The sequence below is a fragment of the Schistocerca nitens genome, chromosome 11 (assembly GCF_023898315.1).
Source record: "Schistocerca nitens isolate TAMUIC-IGC-003100 chromosome 11, iqSchNite1.1, whole genome shotgun sequence".
Lineage (NCBI taxonomy): Eukaryota > Metazoa > Arthropoda > Insecta > Orthoptera > Acrididae > Schistocerca > Schistocerca nitens.
The window spans coordinates 138,466,762-138,487,918 of record NC_064624.1 but is presented as its reverse complement, the minus strand read 5'-3'; positions in this window follow the sequence as shown (position 1 = coordinate 138,487,918).

The window sequence follows — 21,157 nt, the reverse complement described above, 5'->3', positions numbered from 1 at the left end:
ATTTTGATCACCTATACAGGCGGGCTGGCAGCAGCATAGTACGCCGCTCTTCAGCCTTAAGTGGAACAATAACATGACATAGAGGCGAGACAGACAATACAAAAAAACGGCGGGCAAAAAATGGAGATACAAAAAAACAATAACAAGAAGCCGTTCACGTTGGACGATAAAAACACTAAAACTTGTTGACACGGCGCACAAAACACGGAGAAAGGCGACAGCATATGTGAACAGTTGAGTTGTAACTGCACGAAACACAAAACGAAGCACACACACTAGACACTGATGGCGATGATCTCCGGCGCGCGAATGTTCACTATGCGTGTGCGAGTCCGGGGACCTGCCAAGAGAGGAGGAGGAGGAATGGGAGTGGGAGAGGGGAGAGCAGAGATGCCATGGGCAGAGGAGAAAGGGGGGAGGGAGGAAGGGGGAGGGGAAGCCCGGGGGGAGAGTGGTGGAGGGAGGGGACGGGGAAAAAGGAAAGAGAAGGGAAGGGAAAGGAAGGGAAGAGAAGGGAGGGAGGGTGCCTAAAGGAAAGGACACAGGAAGTTGGGGGGGGCAGGGTCAAAGTTGATAGGAGGGGTAGATGGAGGGGAGGAGGACATCATCAGGGAGGGGGAGCTGGCGGAAGCCACCTTGGGAGAGGGTAAGGAGGGTGGAGAGATGGAGACCAGGTGGGACGTGGGAATAAAGGCGCGGCAGCGGGCGGGGGTGGGAGAGGATCGGGGAGACGAGCGGGTGAGGAGGGTCGAGTTTACGGGAGGTGTACAGGATCCGTATCCTTTCAACGAAAAGGAGGAGGTGGGGGAAGGGGATGAGATCATACAGGATCCGCGTGGGGGAGGGGAGACGGATGCGATAGGCGAGGCGGAGAGCATGGCGTTCAAGGATTTGGAGGGATTTATAAAACGGAGGGGGGGCGGAGATCCAAGCCAGATGGGCATAACGAAGGATAGGGCGGATGAGGGATTTATAGGTGTGGAGGATGGTGGAGGGGTCCAGACCCCACGTACGGCCAGAGAGGAGCTTGAGGAGACTGAGTCGGGAGCGTGCCTTGGCTTGGATTGTCCGGAGGTGGGGAGTCCAGGAGAGGCGACGGTCGAGGGTGACGCCAAGGTACTTAAGGGTGGGAGTGAGGGCGATAGGACGGCCATAGATGGTGATGTAGAAATCAAGGAGGCGGAAGGAAGGGGTGGTTTTGCCTACAATGATCGCCTGGGTTATGCAGGGATTGACCTTGAGCAACCACTGGTTGCACCAAGCGGTGAACCGGTCAAGATGGGATTGGAGAAGGTGTTGGGAGCGCTGTAGGGTGGGGGCAAGGGCAAGGAAGGCGGTGTCATCGGCAAACTGGAGAAGGTGGACGGAGGCTGACGGCGGCGGCATATCCGCCGTGTACAAAAGGTACAAAAGGGGGGAGAGGACGGAGCCTTGGGGCACACCGGCGGAGGGGAAAAAGGTGTAGGAATCTGTGTTATGGACGGTGACATAGGAAGGACGGCGGGAGAGAAAGGAGCCGATCAGACGGACGTAGTTAATGGGAAGGGCGAAGGTTTGGAGATTGAAGAGGAGACCAGAATGCCATACGCGGTCATAGGCGCGTTCGAGGTCCAGGGAGAGGAAGATTGCGGAGCGACGGGAATTAAGCTGTTCACTGAAGTATTCAAGCGCTGCTTATTTTACTTTACAAGTTCAGCACGAAAATATTGAGAGTAAGAAACAATTCCGTAGTTGTATAAAGTATTTATTTCTATGCTGCTAATAAATAGCAATAACCACCCTCGCCCTTGGTTTGTCTGTGAAGAATATATTTCATACCCACAAAATTTCATGGTAAAGTATTCTTTAGATATGGCAACTTTCTGCTGTATGTTACCGTAGCTTGATATACTTAACTTTAATTTTTGTAAGGTACGGATTGTATATTCCGTCCCTATATAAAATGCCCAAATTGAGTATCGGTATCTCTTCAGTGCTGTACTATACGTGAAATATATCTTCTCCTTCCAACATTTCTCTTATCAGCTGCAATATGGTTTGCTAGTGCGTTATGGGGCCTGACGTATTCGTATACATCCCCGTCTCCCCCAGTAATTCCCAACAAGCAACTCCTCAAGCTAAGGGTCAAATCGAGTAGACTGGTAGTATTTCCAAACTTCGACTTTCGAAGAAGTCGGAAACTTAGTTTTAAACCTACATCGAGTTTACAGTAAAGCAACCACCTTACTTTTATTTTCGTGTTTATCTTCCTTGTCTGCCCAATCTGTAACTTTCATCGATTTAATGGTTGCATGATAGTTTAGTTTTTTGTATGAATTTCCAAGCGTACTTTCGCCTTCCCTCGCTCCAGTATTTAAATTACAGTAAGCTTTTCTTTCGTCGACGGCGCACAGCTTTGGAAATCCAGGCAAGTAGATCCTATTTAGTAATGGGCTTTGTGGTATTGTGAGTTCTAAGGGACGAAAAGCGGAACACAAAGTTGTTGGAGAGAAAACAGGAAATGTAATGTACATTCGGATTCTGGGATGCAAACAGGCTGATCGGTTAAAATGATTGTGGCTAGAATATCGTATTTTCCCATAGAATATAAATGTATAGGATCTATTTGGACTGTATGTACTAAAGCTGCACGTGAAGTGTTGTACTCATGAACGTTATAAACGGCAGATTTAGTTTCATAGCTGTGTTGTATGCAACTTACTACTGTTGTAGTCGCATCCGTCATATCCATTCCTGAACAAAAAACAACAACCGATTAATTTTACTAAAATTACCACACGATCTACAATGAACAACACCAAATTAAGCTTCACACTCACTGAAACGAGTTCCACTACAAACACAGCCGACACTCGAACAATTCTGGATAATGAGCAAAACCAAACTGAACCCATTACACCACACAAACGAAAACCCTGAACACACCACAAGAGAGCACAACAAACCACAACACGACGACATCTACAAACACGCCACACTCACAAGGCAAACTCCGCGCCGTCAAGACGTCACACGACAACACCCGTACGTCACGGGTCAAAGCCGACGCGTGGGATCGGACGCTTCAGTCGTCCCCTCTCAGATTATATTAGTGAATTATATAAGAAAACTTTTGTGGTTGTTGTTGAACGCTTTTGTGAACCTTTGGCAGACTTAGTGATAAACAATTGTTATGTTTTCTTCTAAATTTTCATTAAAATAACCTCATGGCTGGCAGACAGCTATGGTGGTGAACGGTCATTGATTATTTACATCATTCCACATGGAATGAGCAAGAGCTGCACATGCAATGCAAATAAAGCAAAACATACATTCTGATTACTTTTATTGTTGTCATTGTCAGCAGCAATGGGAAGTACATCAGTGGGGATGGTGGATAGAGCAACAGTTGGCTCTCGCCTTCCTGTGCATCGTACTGCAGCTGAGAAAGCTGTGTGGTGCCTAAAAATCAGTCATTATAGTGGGCACATAGGTGTCAAGAAAGAACAGCAGTTGGCTGACTCATAGTCACTCCCACAATCACAGTTACTTTAATCAAGGCGTAGTGTGGTTGTGAAAAAATCAGTTCATGCTGAAATTTGATCTTCACTATCAATACAAGACATAAATATAACTTTTGTGTAAACTTTGCACCCTTAACTAAGATTTAACAAAGTTATGTATTATGGTATGAAGATATTTGAGAAGCTCCCATCTAACATACAACAAGAAATTAGTTATCTCAGGAAATTCAAAGGAAAATTTAAAAAATACGTCAGTAGTGACTCCTTCCATTGATTATCTTAGTGCAAGGATTTCATTCCTTCTTTAGATGGATGGCAGGTAGTGTGTTGTAAACTGTCCTATGTAATTACATATGTAGGTTACTGTTTTTTTTCTAAAAAATACTTGATTAATGAACTAAACATCAAGTTTCTTATAAGACATCCTGAAGGTACCTATTGTAACTGAAGTAGCAGCAGCTTTCTTTCTAATTCACTAGAACACATTTAACTGGCATAAAAAGAACTAGCATTAAGCAGTATTGTGATATTTTCTTGTTAATATAGTGTACAGCTTAAGCAATGTTTGGTTGTCTTTTGTTAATGTTTACCTTCACTTACTCCCTGTAGGTTCACCTCCTTGGTGGTAGAGTAGAAGAAATTTCTATTCTCTTTCACCTTCTTGGTGGGATGTACAGAATATGATGAATGGGTAGAATAAATTTGTATTCTTTTGAAATTGTGATGGTTTATTTATGTCAAGAAATGTTAGTAAATGTATATAATGTGAAGGTGATACTAGAATGCTTAATGCCTTGAACACGTACCTATATAATGAGTGTCGGTAAATCCGTAGCATCACTATCTTCAGCTGTCCAGTTGCCGTGTGAATGCAATACATGATCAGATTAGCTGATTAAATGTGCCACCATTTAACAACTTAATATGTAGTTAAATGTGGGAGTTTTTTGAAAATTATTTGCACCTAATTGGCCACAGAGTGGTGTATTCTACATACAAAATTCATATTGCTGTTCACTACATACATAATTCTTTTCTAATTTGACATGTATTGATGTTATTCTAATTTGACATCTAATGATGTTATTCTACTCATGTTTGTTCTTTCCTTTACTGCCAGGTTCTATCTTAAAATATGCAATAATTCATTCAATATATCTTTGATGTATTTTCAGAAACACATTGCAAATCCAGTACCACAACAGAGTGACTACAGGATTGCACAACCAAACGTTCTCTGCCAACGCCCTATATTTTCTGGGATGGTTACTAGGGATAGGCAACAGCCAGTACCCAGGATCATTATTTTTATTTTACCATCTGTGTCAAATTAATGTGTCTGGTAATATATTAATAATGTTATATCACTGTCTGTAGTAGTACCATAGATACACTTTAAGAAAATGAAATGGTTTACATTCCATTGTGAAAACCCATGTCATAAAATGTTTATTGACGTGGATGACACGTGTATCTCTTGTGTTGGAGTTACTGTTGCAGTGAATGTGATTTTTTAGTATGACATGTTAAAAACAACAACAGTAAAATAAATTTGTTTATTGCAAAAGGAGTTACCGGTATGTCTTTTACATATGTTGTATTGTCCCATCTTATATATGTGTTGTTCACAATCCCTGCTCCCGTCCCCACCCACAGAAAGTAATTACAGAATCATGAATCTGTGTTGTGATTGGTTCTGCATGGAATGTTGTTATAATATATTCAATTATTCAAAATTTGTTTGCTTACTGTGAACTATTAGACATCATCTGTATTAGGTATATTAGTGACATGTGAAAATTTGTGCCGGAGTGCAACTTGAGCCTCATCAAAGATTCACTGTGTATATGTTTAAAATAAGGTATAATGAGCTAATTGTAGCCATTCAGCCAGTGATACACAGCTTCTTATTTGGCATGTGTTCAGTTCTTTTTCTTTGATTCATTCCACGCATCAGAGAGTGAGAGTACATAATGGGCTATGAAAATGAACACTTATTTACAACAGTTCCTACTAGATAAGTTCAGTTTGGTTTGACCTTCTGGATGTGACATGATCTCGAATAAAACAAGTAGAAGTAGTAACAGTTATGACCAGTGCTTGATTTATAAAAAAGAAGAGGTACCAGTACTGTGACTTGTCAGATTTATCAGTATGGCATACCATCACAAATCGAGCACTGGTTATAACAACCAAAGCAGTTGTTTGGTTTAGAATAGTGATGCCAGTAACTATACCTGGATTGCTTCGTCTTGTCACAGCAATGAAAAATGGAGATATGTGTTAGACAGTTTTATGAAAAGGATAGTTGCTACCCACCACATAGTGGAGTCGCTGATTCGCAGATAGGCACAACAAAAAGACTGTCAAACACAGCTTTCAGCTAAACAGGTCTTCATTAGATTTAAACAGCACACAACACAACACACAAACACAACATTCGCAGATGCGGCCACAGTCTCTGGCTGCCAAGGGAAGACTTTGAGCATCTTGCAGTGCTGCTCACATTCTGGCCTTGGCAGCCAGACTCTGTGGTCAGGTATGTGTGTTTGTGTTTACGCACACTGCCACTGCCACTCAAAGAAACTGATAAACAAAATAGGTCTTATGAATTTTTGTGTGGTGGAGGGGTTGGAGGCAGAGGGGAAAGTTTGCACTGCTCACATGCAAACATCTTAGTATGTGTTAATTAAGAAATCCCAACCTAATCATGAATCTGCACTATAGATTTAGCATTGCGTTAACATACCAGAATTAAACAATAATTTGAAAGTGATGAATGAAATCAGAATATTTTGTGATTGGCTCTGTATGGGATCTGATCCCTGTCACATTCATCTTTTTTTGTTGTAATATATATGGTTACACTGATGCAAAACTTCAGAAAGAGTACACAAGATGAAAACTCCGTAAAACAAGATTGATGGAAAAAAGGAAGTTAACTGTTTAGTATTTCAAAACTAATCACCATAGCTGTGAATACATTTATGCCCCTGTGAGACAAGATGGTCAATCGCTTCATGGAAAAATGTTTGTGGTGTACTACGAACTCTTGGTGTGAACCAAACGAATGACCAAGAATGGTTCTTTAGGGCTCCAAAAATATGGAAATCACATGAGGAGAGGTTGGGGCTCTATGGAGGTTGTGTGAAAGCTTCCCAGACAAAACTCTGCATCATAGTTTAAGCAACCTGCCAGTAAAATGCCTGCCAAGACTGTATAGAGTATGTTGCAGAAGTTTTGCTGGGAAACACATATTCTCCATAAAGTCCCAAAATGTCTCTCCATGTGATTTCCATATTTTTAAAGTGCTGAAGAAAGGCATTCATGGCTGTCCCTTTGCTTCAGATAAAGAGGTGTGTGTCTGGCAACATTTTTCCACAAAGGCATTGACCATTTAAGGTAATTACAGTGGAATAAATGTGTTAACAACTATGGCAAGTACTTCAGTATTAATGAGTAGTTTACTTACATTTTTCCACATTTTTCATATTTGACTGCCCTTGTATGCCACTCTCTTAAGTTTGCTTTTGTAGCTCTGTGTACTACGTACACAAATACTCTATTATTATTTTACAGCATTTTTTTTAATGCCATGTTCCCTTCATGATCTTGCAGCTGTGTGCTGGGTTAAAGCTATCCCAAATTTGGTAGGTTTTCATAATGTAGCTAGATTTATCTGCAGTGCTAAAGCAATCAACAGTAGCTTCAGAAACACTGATTGACATGCATGCACCATTTTGGATTTGAGAACTGTAGACTCACTTTTTTAAGGTGGGAACAGTAGAATACGTACTTCTATTTTATAGTTGACGAACTTGATACTTGTAAAGTTGGAGTAACTGCATTTTGTATAAATCTGCTACTTAGATAACTTTCTTATTTCTTTTTTTTATATTCTACTGGTTGTGGATGTACCACATTTGCACAAAGCACCAAAATTCCTATTTAAGTGATGTTTCAGTAAAATTCATTATCTGTCATTTTAACTGAGTTCTGCTAATGTAAACATTGTATGTGTTCTTTTAAGAGAAATCTGTAATTTGCTTTATTCAGAAGCCATATGCTCAGGAACATATTGTGAGCTAACAATTGTTTATTTCCAGAATGACATAAATTATTTGAAAGCCCTCATTTCACTCTATCAGTAAACATTTTATTATTTGTGAAAATTAATTAACTAAAATGTCATTCATAATTAAATTTCCACACACTGAAAATAATATTATTATTTGGACCTCTGCAAGCCTTCCTGCACTTCAATGCTGCCTTCCAGCTTCTCAGCCTCCATACAGACAAATAGCCTCACATAACTACTGAAGCTCCAGTTATGCAGTATTTCATTCTTTTGCAGTTACATGGAATTTCTATATATTTTTTAGTTTGTTTAATTTAAGCAGTATATTTTCCACCTTCATTTGCATTGTAAGGAAATGGAAATCCATCGTTCTGGCAGAAACAGCTGTGCCACATATGGCAGCTGAGGAAACTCGGGAAAGGAAAGCAGATAAATTGAAATAAATAATAGCCATAAAATCAAACATGAACCATGGATCTTGCCATTGGTGGGGAGGTTTGTGTGCCTCAGCGATACAGATGGCCGTACCGTAGGTGCAACCACAACAGAGGGGTATCTGTTGAGAGGCCAAACAAACGTGTGGTTCCTGAAGAGGGGCAGCATCATTTTTAGTAGTTGCAGGAACAACAGTCTGGGTGATTGACTGATCTGGCCTTGTAACACTAACCAAAATGGCCTTGCTGTTCTGGTACTGCGAACGGCTGAAAGCAAGGGGAAACTACAGCAGTAATTTTTCCCAAGGGCATGCAGCTTTACTGTATGATTAAATGATGATGGCGTCCTTTTGGGTAAAATATTCCAGAGGTAAAATAGCGCACTATTCGGATCTCCAGGTGGGGAATACTCAGGAGGATGTCGTTATCAGGAGAAAGAAAACAGGCGTTCTATGGATCGGAGCATGGAATGTCAGATCCCTTAATCGGGCAGGTAGGTTAGAAAATTTAAAAAGGGAAATGGATAGGTTAAAGTTAGATATAGTGGGAATTAGTGAAGTTCGGTGGCAGGAGGAACAAGACTTTTGGTCAGGCGAATACAGGATCATAAATACAAAATCAAATAGGGGTAATGCAGGAGTAGCTTTAATAATGAATAGGAAAATAGGAGTGCAGGTAAGGTACTACAAACAGGATAGTGAACGCATTATTGTGGTCAAGATAGACACGAAGCCCATGCCTACTACAGTAGTACAAGTTTATATGCCAACAAGTTCAGCAGATGAAGAAATTGATGAAATGTATGATGAGATGAAAGAAATTATTCAGGTAGTGAAGGGAGATGAAAATTTAATAGTCATTCATTGGTGACTGGAATTCGAGAGTAGGAAAAGGTATGGAAGGAAACATTGTAGGTGAATATGGATTGGGGCTAAGAAATGAAAGAGGAGGCCATCTGGTAGAATTTTGCACAGAGCATAACTTAATCATAGCTAACACATGGTTCAAGAATCATGAAAGAAGCTTGTATACATGGAAGAATTGTAGATTAAACCTGAAGAAACTGCAAAGAGGTAGGAATTTAAGGAGATGGGATCTGGATAAACTGAAAGAACCAGAGGTTGTACACAGTTTCAGGGAGAGCATAAGGGAACAATTTACAGGAATGAGGGAAATAAATACAGTAGAAGAAGAATGGGTAGCTCTGAGGGATGAAGTAGTGAAGGCAGCAGAGGATCAAGTAGGTAAAAAGATAAGGACTAGCTGAAATCCTTGGGTAACAGAAGAAATATTGAATTTAATTGATGAAAGGAGAAAATATAAAAATGCAGTAAATGAAACAGATAAAAAGGAATACAAACGTCTCAAAAATGAGATCGATAGGAAGTGCAAAATGGCTAAGCAGGGATGGGTAGAGAACAAATGTAAGGATGCAGAGGCTTATCTCACTAGGGGTACGATAGATACTGCCTACAGAAAAATTAAAGAGACCTTTGGAGAAAAGAGAGCCACTTGTATGAATATCAAGAGCTCAGATGGAATCCCCATTCTAAGCAAAGAAGGGAAATCCGAAAGGTGGAAGGAATACATAGCGGGTCTATACAAGGGCGATGTACTTGAGGACAATATTCTAAGCAAAGAAGGGAAAGCAGAAAGGTGGAAGGAGTATCTAGAGGGTCTATACAAGGGCAATGTACTGGAGGACGATATTATGGAAATGGAAGAGGACGTAGATGAAGATGAAATGGGTGATACAATATTGTGTAAAGAGTTTGACTGAGCACTGAAAGACCTGAGTCGAAACAAGTCCCCGGGAGTAGAAAACATTCCATTAGAGCTACTGATAGCCTTTGGAGAGCCAGTCCTTACAAAACTATACCATCTGGTGAGCAAGATGTATGAGACAGGCGAAATACCCTCAGACTTCAAGAAGAATATAATAATTCCAATCCGAAAGAAAGCAGGTGTTCACAAAAGTGAAAATTACCGAACTATCAGTTTAATAAGTCACAGCTGCAAAATACTCACTTGAATTCTTTACAGACGAATGGAAAAACTGATAGGAGCCAACCTCGGGGAAGATCACTTTGGATTCCGTAGAAATGTTGGAACATGTATAGCAATACTGACCTTACAACTTATCTTAGAAGAAAGATTAAGGAAAGGCAAACCTAGGTTTCTAGCATTTGTAGACTTAGAGAAAGGTTTTGACAATGTTGACTGGAATACTCTCTTTCAAATTCTAAAGGTAGCAGGGGTAAAATACAGGGAGCGAAAGGCTATTTTCAATTTGTACAGAAACCAGATGGCAGTTATAAGAGTAGAGGGACATCAAAGGGAAGCAGTGGATGGGAAGGGATTGAGGCAGGGTTGTAGCCTATCCCTAACGTTATTCAATCTGTATATTGAGCAAGCAGTAAAGAAAAGTTTTGGTCCTTTTCATTTCTAATTTGATTCGACTGTCTCTCTGTAATCTCACTCCATCTTAAATATGTTCCTTCTTACACTACCTGTAAGATGCTCAGATAATCTGCCCTTCTCCCTCCTGTCCAGGTGCAGGCACTAATTAGCTTATTCCTATCTCCCAACTGGAGCAACAGGCATGGCTTGGATGTAAGTCTTCGTTTCAGTCAAAAGCAATTGCACTCAGGACTTTGCTTACACAGCTGATAACTGCATTAACTCAGTGCAGGTTGTGTTGTAGCAAAACCTCCGAAAACCCCTCACAAATATGTGCTGTTGCTGCTCTTGTTTCATCCAGATAAGGTTTAATATTCTACGCTGTGTTGATACAACTATTTAAGTTAAACAAGTCTGTGGCTCAATGTGGACTGTTTCTCTCCATGTTCTGTGTCTTTGTTCATAACCTATTTCCAAATTTTGTTATTTGAAGGAATGTTAAACATTTGTTGCAATTTACAGGCGGAAAACATGACTATACAGTTCGCAGTACCAAGGGGCTCAATTGGACTGTTGACTGATGGTGAAAAAAGGAAAGTAAGAGAGGTACAGACACTTTGTTGTAATTCCAAGGTGGTATCATATTGTATCTCAAGTGACCTCTGTCATCCATTGTACAACAGCATATGATAAAACTCAAACAGATGATAAAAGAACATTGTTTCATGTAGTTTACACCACACTGAAAATATATGAAACATGAATTCATAATGCTAAAAGGGTAAGAGTAAGTTCGAGTAGTAATGCTGGTCATAATCAAACATTTTTATTTCTAATGAAACCGTTTAGTTTTGTATGCCAACCCAAAATATGTTTAGTATAATTCACAAGAAATCACATTCAAGGAAGTCCTATATTATACAGCAGTAAAGGTTTGTTTGAAATGATCAAGTTTTTTAAATTATTTTTTTGGGTCTTGAATATTTTTTACTTTTCAGGATATGGTTTTTCAGCTCGACTCCCTTACAGTTTCACCATTACTATACAGTTTAGTTGTATGGGGAACTAATCTCCTAACTTTGTTTGGCCTTGTGTCGTATTGGGGATTCTCCATGTTTCTGTTCAGTCTGTTATGTGACCACTGTTCTAGATATGTGAAATGTTACAGGATTAAAGTTAGCTTCTTACTTCTGTAGAGAAAACATAGACAAAGGAGGAGTTGCCAGTTTGTCAGAAACTGTTTTGATTTCAAGAATATTGATATTAATAAATTTTGATCAGAGTGGCACTTAGAAGCTTGGGCAACAGAATTAGTGTTTTATAATAAGTCCTTTATAATAGAGGTATTTACAGATCACCTTCAGGAAATTTTAACCTCTTCTTAAGAATTATGAAAGCTCTATTGTCCCTTCTCACAGTAAAAAAAAAAAAAAAAAAAAAAAAGGGAATGGTGGTTACTGGTGATATTAATGTAAGTTTATTGAAAAGCTCTTGTCAGAGAACAATTATGGCACTCAGTAACACTATCTTTCAATTTAGTCCCCACTGCGAACTTTGCAGCTAGGATATGTAAATGCTCAAAGATTGCCATTCATAATATCTTTGTATACAAATCAAGGGGAAAAAAGGCATATCACAAAACCAATAGTAAATGGGCTATCTGATCATGACATGCAGCATCTTGTGTTATATTTTGAAACTTCTCAGGATAAAAAAATCTATTAAATCTGAGTACAGGAGGATAATACATAAGTAAAAATTTTTATATTGCTCAAAAACATGAACTGGATATATGCTTACAACACTTCTGACTCAAATGGAAAATACAAAGCATTCGCTGATAAACTTACCTCCACTTTTGAAAATTGTTGTTCTCTAAAGGTGACTCAAATCACACAGAAGTAAAACAATAAACCAAATATTACACAAGGAATAAAGATATCATGTGGGACAAAAAGGAGACTGTATCTACCATCTAGGAACAACTCTGATGTTAACACTGTAATGTATTACAAAGAGTACTGCAAAATATTGAAGCAAGTAATCCAGAAATCGAAGCAGGTTTATTATGAGAAAAAGATAATTACATCGAACAACAAACCAAAAACTGTATGGGATATAGTGAAGAGAGACAGGTGGGGCCAAAAAGGAAAGGGAACAGATAGCTCTAAAAATAAATGAGACTTCAGTAACAAGTGCATGTAGTGTTGCAAACCTCTTAAACAAGTACTTCATTTCTGTTACAGACAGCTTGGTGTCATCAGGTTCGGTGGGCAGTGCAATTGTGTATCCAAGACAAGTCTTTAAAAATAACTTCACTAAAATAGAAATGGTGCTCAGGTCTCCCAGAGAAGTAGCATCCATCATAAAATCCTTCAAATGTAAGTATTCTAGTGGGTATGATAATATATCAAAAGAAGTTAATCAGGCCGGCCGCGGTGGCCGCGCGGGTCTAGGCGCTGCAGTCCAGAACTGTGGGACTGCTACGGTCACAGGTTCGAATCCTGCCTCGGGCATGGATGTGTGTGATGTCCTTAGGTTAGTTAGGTTTAAGTAGTTCTAAGTTCTAGGGGACTGATGACCTAAGATGTCAAGTGCTCAAAGACATTTGAACCATTTTTTTGAAGTTAATCAAAGAGTGCTCGTGTGAGTTGAGTTCTATCTTAAGTTGTTTCTGCAATCCTCAAGCACCTGACTGCAAATAATATACTGTCAAAGTCACAGTTTGGGTTACATAAATGTTCTGATATAGTGAAAGCTATTAGAGGCTACTGGCATTTTCTGTGACCTGTCAAAAGCGTTTGACTATGTGAACCACACCATTCTCTTAAGTAAGTTACAATATTATGGTGTCACTGGCAGTGCTGTGAAATTGTTAGTCTCTTATCTAACAGGAAAGAAAGGGTGTTGTTGTGAAAAACCTAAGCAGTCAGCCTTCATCTGATTGGGAATTAATTACATGTGGTGTTAAAGGTTCCATCTTGTGTCCACTGTTTTTTCCTTGTTTACATTAATGACCTCATCTGTTACATTGCCCTACTCAGATTTCCACTGACAGTGATAAGTGATAGCGTTGGAGGTGCTGCGCCAGGTCTTCTCCAGAAATCGCAGTTGATTAGAAGTTGAGTGATTGGAGATATGTTGTTTCATTTACTTGTTAAATTATACTAGTTTTCTTGGTGAGGTCACCAGCTGCTTTGTTTTGTAATCGTCCCACCATTCTTCTCCGCTTGCCCACCCGTGGGAAATTGGTTATTTATGAATTGGGTGGTCCATTTTCCCTTGTGGAGTGGGGGCAACTTAGAGCAATCTGCAGTTCAGGTTGTTCAGTAATCCCCCTGTCAATCTGCCATACGTTAATAGCTGCCTCTGTCATGTTTGTTGCATTCGGTGTTAACGAATTTATTGCTTAAGGTGTAAAGGCCGAATTCCTGAAATATGTTTTTATCTTGTCTATCATCTTGCGAGGTGGTATATGTGTAATGTAGAGCATGTTGGTACATTTTATGTAAAATTGCATTTCATGGATTTTATTTAAATGGTCAATTAATCATATAAAGTTGCCACCCTTCCACCGTAAGGGTTCTTTTAAAACAAGTTACACTTTCGGTGGCAAATAATTTTTAATGTGAGTGTTTTGTACCATTTACAACCCTCTTACAGGGCGCATAGTTTATGTGTTTGTGTGAGTTGTTAAAAATTTTAATTTAGGGTAATCTGGTGTGTTGCAGATTTGCACCAGTGTAGTCTTTAAGAGGTGTTGTGAGCGGTCGTGTCTACAGCCATGTTAAAAGGAAGTGGCAAGGTTCTCAGCCCAAACGCTCATACCACAAAAAAAATTGTTATTTCTGCCTCTGAATAGATTGTAACTTGATATTTACAGGGTGCTTTCTGATTATAATTTTAAATCTGTTTAAAAAAAAGTCTTTTAGGAATAAAATTTCCATTTATTGAAAATAAAATTTTTAATTTGTTTTTTCAGTTACCATTGGTAACTACTTTCACGCTCGCATAGTCCGATTAAATGTGTTAATGTTCTTCATGAATCGCTAGTAAATAAAATAAATCCTTATGGATATTCTTTGAAAATAAATCAGGTTCAATGGAGGAGGGGATACTGTGGGGAGGGTTGAGATACAGTAAGGTGATGGATGGCTGACCAGTACTTGGATGAGTTTTAGTTAGGGTATCATTTAGGTAGGTGCAAGCCTGGCGCCAGTCCCAGCGTTTTTTGGCTGCGAGGAAATTACGGGCATGTCTTTGGATTTTCCGGTGGCATCGGAGTGTATCCCGGTCCTGTGTGTGGAGAATGACGTGGTGGAGATGATGGGATTCACAAAGGAGGATGGCATGTGGGGGTAAAGTGTGGTGGTGTGCGCAAATGGTGGTAGTGGAGATGTGAGCCTCAATGGCCTCAGACAGGGCCTGTTGGAGAAAGGAGGCAGTATGCTGATATCATCCAGATGCTGGATGGTCAGAAGATGGCCACTGACCTGGGTATCTATGGCTGCCCAGTAGCCATTCCAGTCAGCACGGGAGTAGTTATCGACGAAATTTGGGGGAGGATTGGTGTGAGGAGTGAGGCATGGGTTCTGTCAGTCTGTCATGGTAAGGAGGACACAGAGATGGTCGCTACCAGTGGGGTCTGGCACGTTCGCCATAATGTGTCGAAGGAGGTCACTGGAGGCCAGGACTACATGGTGAGTGGTATTGGAATCAGAGCAGGTGTGGCGGGAGAGTGGAGGAGCTCATCTTGCAGTGAGGCGAGGAACCGATGCCATCATTGTAGCTGTGCATCAGTATGACGGTGGATGTTTAAGTCAGTGGCAATCACATAGGAGGAGAAGGTGTCGTCAATGTGGCAAAAGAAGTCAAACGGGATGAGGGCAGTGGCACGGACATAGATGGTGGTGCTGTTTATGGTAAGGCCAGAGAACAAGGTGTTCAGTGGGCTCAGGAAGGAGGGTTTGGAGCCCAACAGAGGTCTGGTGAAGGTAGCCGATGGCAACTCCACCATGCGCAATCAGGTGGGGATTATTGGATTGTTGAAGGGGATATGGTGATGTGCTGATGATACATGGGGGCTGGAAAAATGTTTCATTGAGGAGGGAGGCATCCACACGGTGGGTTGTAAGGATGTGCATGAAGAGTTGTTTGTCGGTAGGTAGAGAACGGATGTTATTGAACAAGATACGAGGCTGCCGCGCCATGGTGGGGTTTAAACTAGGGTGTCGAGATGGGAGAAGGTAAAATGGGCTTGGTTATGGGAGTAGGTGGCGAAGGTGTTAGGGTGAAAGATTGAACGGCAGCTAGGGAGATCTGTTGGATGGTACGGGGGCGTTGAAAATGGCGGATATTTTGTAGGATGATGGTTACGAATCTAACGATGTCCTTGACTGTGGGGGGAGGGCAAAGGCTGTTTCCAGGAGGGGTGGGATCGTAAATAGGTCGGACGGGGACAGTGAGTTAGGGAGATGTGTTTGTGTGTTGGGGGGGGGGGGATCTGGACTTACAGTTTTCAATAGTTTCTTTTTCCTTTATTGTAATTTCCATTCACGATTAGGGACAGGCTGGCAGCAGTTTAAGCAGGAAGACATGTAAAACAATACAACGAAGGAAACATGGCGGAATATAGAAACAAAAAATCAAAAAACACACACTAGATTAAATGGCACCAGGCAAATTATGGAAACCAGGGGGTGGGGAGGATCTAGCCTGCAGACAGTGTAAAGGATGCAGATATGTTGGAGGAAAAGGAGGAGGTGGGGGAAGGGGATGAGGTCGTACAGGAAGTTTGTGGTGGAAGGAAGGCGGATATGGAGGCTAAGGCACAGCACATGCCATTTGAAGATTTGCAGGGTCTTGTAAAAGCTGGTCGGTGCGGAGATCCAGGCAACACTGGCATAACAAAGGATAGGACAAATGAGGGATTTGTAGGTGTGGAGGATGTTGGAAGGATGTAACCCCATGTCCGGCCACACAGGAGTTTCAGGAGGCGGAGGCGTGAATGGGCTTTCTGCTGGATGGTCAAGAGGTGAGGGGTCCAGGCGATGTGAGGGTTGAGGGTGAGGCCAAGGTATCTCAGGGTGGGGGTGAGCTGGATGAGACGACCATAAAGGGTGAGGTAGAAGTCATGGAAGAAGCAGGTTGTGCGATCTATGATCATTGCCTTGGTTTTGGAGGGGTTGAGATGAAGGGACCACTGGTTACACCAAGTGGTGAACAGGTCAAGGTGGTTTTGGAGGGTGTGTTGAGACCATTGGAGGGTAGGATAGAAAGCCAGGAAGGTGGTGTAATCAGCATATTGGAGAAGGTGGACAGGTGGGGAATGCTTGGGCATATCAGCAGTGTACAGAAGATAGAGGATAGGGGAGAGGATGGACCCTGGGGCACAGCAGCAATGGGATAAAAGGTTGGTGTTGTGGAGGATGACATAGGAAGGACAGCGTGAGAGGAAGGAAGCGATCAGATGTACAAAATTGATAGGCAGGGTGTAGGTAGGTGTAGGTGGAGGAGACCGGGATGCCATACATGGCCATAGCTATTTTGGAGGTCGAAGGAAACACAATAGGTGGAGCAAACGGAGTTAAGCTAGTGGAGATGAAGGTGAACTACGTTAAGGAGTTGGTTTTCTGCTGAGAAGCAGTGTTGGAAGCCACACTGGGTAAGGGGGAGGAGGTGGTGTTGATTAAGGTGCTGACAGATATGATGGGAGAGGATCGATTCGAAGATCTTACTGAAGATGGAGGTGAGGCAGATGGGACGATAGGTAGATGCGACGGAAGTTGGTTTGTTGGGTTTGAGGAATAAAAGGATGGGGGTCGAGAGGATGACGTTATAGAAATGGGCCAGGACAGTCAAGAAGGAGATGGGGCTTTCTATAAGGTGGCAGTAGATAACACAGTCATGAGACATTGGGCCTTGTTGCATTTGGATCAGAGAAGTTTAATGTCTTGTGCTGTGATTGGAGTGGAGCAGCTATGGATGTTTATGTCGATGGCTATTACAAAGGTGCAGAAGCTGTGGCCAACGTGGGAATTGTTGGGATGGATGGGGGACAATAGGACAAACAGGGACAGTAACCTCAGGGTGGTATGAGGAGGTTTAGCTTTACACACGTGGCAGTAGGTGGGATGGGGGTGTTGCAGGTGTTACAGGAAGGAGGGGTGGCTAGATTGGGGCAGTTTTTAAGAAAGTGGGAGACCTTGCAATGGGGACAGCTGGGGATGTGGGGTGTAGGTGGGGGGACGGTTGGGAGGCTGTGGCTGACAGGGAGAAGAAGAGGAGAGAAAGGGAGTCACGGATGTGTGGGGGCCAAACATAATGTGCAGTAGTTTACGGAGGAGATCTGTGTGAAAGAAGGGGTCTCGATGAGGACTGAGTCCCTGCAAGGAATCGAAAAATGGTTCAAATAGCTCTGAGCACTATGGGACTTAACATCTGTGGTCATCAGTTCCCTACAACCGGTGGTCCCGGTCGCCTACAGTGGACTGGATAGCCGAGCGGTGACCTCTCCAGCTGTCAGGATGCTAGGAAATGGCTGTAAAAGCATCAGAAACGCCAAAGAAACATTATTAATTCGTGCCGGTACAATGTGGCTTGATGATATCAACGACCTTCCCCGAGTCCTCGCTGACTCGTAGCGATGACACCAGATCCGGGCCGCACCAGTCTTGCTAGCGCAGCGCTGCGTGCAGTGACGTAGCGGAGGAATGTCCTCACTTCGGCGGCGCGTGGTTGCCGGCGCCCCTCTGGTCAGCCAGCTCGCGGCAGACAGCAGGCTGCTGCATGTAGAGGCTCTGGGTTGGAGTCCCCGGCGCTGTCGGCACCAGAAGCGTTCTCGTAGTGCGGAGTGTACTCTATCCCACCCCATCTCCTTCCCTGCTCCTCCTGGTGGCTCATCCGCGGTGGACGGGAGGAACAGGCTGCAGTCCCCCAGAGTCGTCGGCTCACCCGGTTGTGATGGCGGATGCACAGGGCCTAGGCCCCGCACGATCTCGACGATGGCTCACTGATGTGGTTAGCATTGGCGGCGAGCGAGTCTGCCGCGATATCTGCTAATCCTGGGTCGATGACTGACAGCGGCAGCAGAGAGGACCAGAGCTGGTACTGTCCCCTCACGTCTGCTGCCGGATGGGCCGCCCTTACTGCAACATCTCCTTAATAAAGATTAACATGTCGATCACCGACGTGAGCGTTATGCAGCGACCCAGTACACATCTAACTGCAAGTCTAACTGCGAGTGCGAGTGCCCTGTTGCTATCAAAGCTGGCGTATTTAAAGGAAGCACGAGAGACGTCCTGACGTCATGCTCGTTTGTAATGACCACATTTGTTCCACTTATAGTGCTGACGTATCTGTCGTACTCGCCCCTTAGGTGTTCTTGCCACAGAGTTAGGCCTACGTGTTGTTTCGACAGACTTACGCGAAGTTGTGAAATGCAGTACAGCTGACGCTATACCTCTGTCTTGCACTCTACGAAAGTCTCCGTCTAACACAAACCCGCGTGCAAAGCAATTCTCTCTCGCCTGTTGTGTGGAACCAGGACATTGCCCCTGCGTGACGACACATTCCATACATATGCAATCCTCTTACTTCTTGGCCAACCTACTGCCTCTGGCTTTCGGCATAGGCAACGAAACTTTGACAATATTCCACATCTCCAACTCTTTATTATTCCGTGACACTACAGAACTACTTAAACCTAACTAATCTAAGGACATCACACACATCCATGCCCGAGACAGGATTCGAACCTGCGACAGTAACAGTTGCGCAGTTCCAGACTGAATCGCGCAGTACCACTCAATCACAGCGGCCGGCTGCGAGAAATCAGCTGGGAGATGCGAGCACCAGTGTCTGGGGTGGACAGGACGAAGGTTTGGAGGGTGGGGTGTGGGGTACAGTTGTCAGGAGGAGTGGTAGTGTCCATGGAGTCAATGGGGGAGGGGGAGGAGGTGGTGCCTTTTTGCTGGAGGGGTAGAGTCGGCAATGACGTGTTTGTGGGGTTTTTTGGAGACCGTAGGCTGGGAGGAGGAGAGAGGGAGGTGGCGAGTGGCAGATCCTGTAGGCGTGGTGGACATGCTGGGAGAAGCAGCTGGTTCAGTGGCGGTGATTGTCGCATGGCATGGCGTGGTGAATGCGGTGGATGCAGATGATGAAGTGACAGGGGGGTGAGAGGGAGCAAAGGGAGCAAACCGACAACGTGAGAGGTGGCAGCGGAGGCGGCAGCAGAGGTGTACTTGAGGGTGGGGGCAGGAGCTGTTGTTGGGGGAGGGGAAACGAGGTATAAGGAGGGAGGCGAGAAGCAGCACTCCAGGAAGGGACAGTGGAAGAGGGGGAGGGGGAGGTGTAGATGACAGTGGAGGGGGGAAGGTTCATGATGGACGGATGGCGACAGACAGACGGACAGCAGGTAGCGGCGACGATGGACAATGGATGGACAAATGGACAGAGGGACGGACAGCTGGATAGCAGTTAGCATAGGCGATGGATCTCGGTGAACAGGCAGGTTGGCAGGCTGTCTGCCTGACATCCAGGGCCGCACTGACACCTCTCCCCCCCACTTGCTCCTAGCTTCCAGTACTTGCGGGCCACACCACCATCCTATCTCAACACCCCCATCGTCACACTAGACATCGTCACAACACTACACACCTATCGTAATATGGCTCCCGGGCACGACCGTATTACATACTGCCAACTCAAAGAAGCCCCCCTCTCCTTCCTTACAGTCCTAACCACCCTCTATAATGTTATCCTCTCCACCAGCTTGTACCCTGACATTTGGAAGTCTTCCCGGATCCTTAATGTTTCTCGAACCCGCCAAACTCCATTCCAATTCCTCCTCCTAGCGCCCTATGGGTCTCACGTCGGTGTTCAGCAAGGTCCTGGAGTACATCATTACCTGCCGCATTCACCACCACTTCCACCAGCACCGTCTCCTTCCCTTGACCCAATGTCGCTTCCAACCTTCCTTCTCTGTTGACGATCTCCTCCTCCACCTGACACACCTCTTTTCCACTCATCTGAATTCCCATTGCTCCGCCATCTTTGTGTCCCTTTACCTAGAACGTGCCTATAAGCGTGTATGGCATCCCAGGCTCCTCTTCGAACTCCAGACTTACACCTTCCCCATCAACTATGTTCGCATGATAGCCTCCTTCTGCTCTCACTGCCCCTCCTATGTTACCATCCGCAACTCCAATTCTTACACCTTCTACTCCTCCACAGGCATGCCCCAAGGCTCCGTCCTTTCCCCTCTCCTCTACCTGTTATACACGGCGGACATGGCGCAGCCTCCACCACCTGCCCATCTTTTGTAAAATGCCGATGACACTGCCTTCCTTGCTCTTGCCCCTCCCTCCAACACTCCCAGCGCCTCCTCCAGTCCAACCCTGACCTGTTCACCACATGGTGCAACCAATGGCTCCTTAAGATCAATCCCTCCAAGACCCAGGTAATCATCGTAGGCCACACCACCCCCTCCTTCCTCCTTCTGGATTTCTACCTTACCATCTCTGGTTGCCCCATTGCCCTCACTCCCACCCTCAACTACCTTGGCATCACCCTCGACTGCCACCTTTCTAGGACCCCCTATCTCCTCACAGTCCAAGCCAAGGCACATATCCAACTCTGTCTCCTCCTTGGTCGAACATGGGGATTAGACCCACTGCGCCCTTCTATGTTATGCCCACTCCACGATCTCCACCTCCCCCACCTATTACAAATCCCTCCAATTC